The sequence below is a fragment of the Penaeus chinensis genome, chromosome 40, assembly GCF_019202785.1.
Source record: "Penaeus chinensis breed Huanghai No. 1 chromosome 40, ASM1920278v2, whole genome shotgun sequence".
Classification (NCBI taxonomy): Eukaryota; Metazoa; Arthropoda; class Malacostraca; order Decapoda; family Penaeidae; genus Penaeus; species Penaeus chinensis.
Window position 1 is genome coordinate 9,874,236 of NC_061858.1, and position 1,453 is coordinate 9,875,688.

Below are 1,453 nucleotides of genomic sequence, written 5' to 3' on the forward strand. Positions count from 1 at the left end.
ACATACGTGCTTGTAGATCTCATATGCACTTAAAAATATCTATATCTATCGATCTATATGTATATATATGTAAATAAATGAATACATATATACACACATGTATATACATATGTAGATATGTGTGTGTGTGTATGTGTATGTGTATGTGTATGTGTGTGTGTGTGTGTGTGTGTGTGTGTGTGTGTGTGTGTGTGTGTGTGTGTGTGTGTGTGTGTGTGTGTGTGTGTGTGTGTATGTATGTATGTATGTATGTATGTATGTATGTATGTATGTATATATATATGCATGTCTATACATTTACTTACACATATTTCTTTACCTAACAACTATACAATCACTAATTTTGTATTTGCACCTAACTCTACAAGTGAATGACAACAAAATGGTACGTGCAGACATGCCTCGCCACTCACTTCACTGTCAACAGAAAATGCCGGTACACTTCTTTCGCACTAGCTCCAACCTCTCCTCACTGTGTCCCGACTCAAACTGGCAATCCACGCCTGCCAGACGGCTCGCCTCTCGCGCCACTTGGAACTCGAGGCGGGGAGAGGGAGGGGAAGGAGACGGGGGAGAGGATAGGTCTGAGGCTGGGGTATTGGGAGAATGGGAGGGGGAGGGGAAGGAGAGGGGGAAGAGGATGGGTCTGTGGCAGGGGGGTGTTGGTGGGTACGGGAGGGAGGGGAAGAAGGTGGGAGGTACACGAGCCAGATGATCGCTTTTCCTACCTGTGCCCGAGCATACTTCGATGAACATTTTCCCTCATTTACCGCTTTACTCTAAATAACATAATCGATACAGGTTTTACTTAGACACGCTGAATGATTCGTTAGTGTAAATCTGCCACACCTTTTATTCTGTTTTGTCTTCTCTGGATTACATATATAGTAAAACTGATTACATATATGGTGAAGAGTGGTTCATTCAACCATGTGCATTAAAACAGCTTTAGGTTAGTATTTTAGCTTGGTTTACTAGGAAGATTTTTCGGAATTCCTTAATAAGAAAATAGTCACTATTATTAGCAGCCGTATCAACATAATTAAATGCTTTAATAGGAGAGATCAGAATGAAGTCAAAGGGTCCGCGGCTTCTGATTGCAAGCGCTAAGTGCATTTGTCGTTTGTGATTCAGTGGTTAAAAAATATAAATCCTTAATTCTATATGGGTCATTGTCACATTTGGGTCTTTACTTTCTTAATCCAGGAAAATATTTTCGGAAGAAGCAATTCAATCATTTACCATTCATTTCCTTACACAAACAGTGGCTTCGGACGTGATATTTGAGAATATACATTAACATTTCTAACATCTGTAGGAAAATACTTCACGAATGAGCCAGAGTACAAGTCTTCCTCTTTCCTTTAGGATGTACAGAATAAGACGCCCAATTTAAGCTTATTTCAGAAAAGAAAAACAGTAAAGCTAAACTTTCGCCGCTGCCGCATCGCTA

The 1,453-nt window shown here is 40.3% G+C and overlaps 1 protein-coding gene across 4 annotated transcripts in view; it reads right to left on the minus strand.

Annotated features, from left to right (window-relative positions):
• LOC125047283 (15-hydroxyprostaglandin dehydrogenase [NAD(+)]-like) overlaps positions 1-495 on the minus strand; it is a 29,793-nt gene extending 29,298 nt beyond the window's left edge. The window contains exon 1 of one of the 4 annotated variants that reach the window (XM_047645517.1): positions 414-495. The gene's annotated coding sequence lies outside the window, so the exon portion shown is untranslated. The remainder of the gene's footprint in view (positions 1-413) is intronic. The other 3 variants (XM_047645518.1, XM_047645520.1, XM_047645519.1) reach the window with 3 other exon arrangements.
• Between the last annotated feature and the right edge of the window lie 958 nt (positions 496-1,453).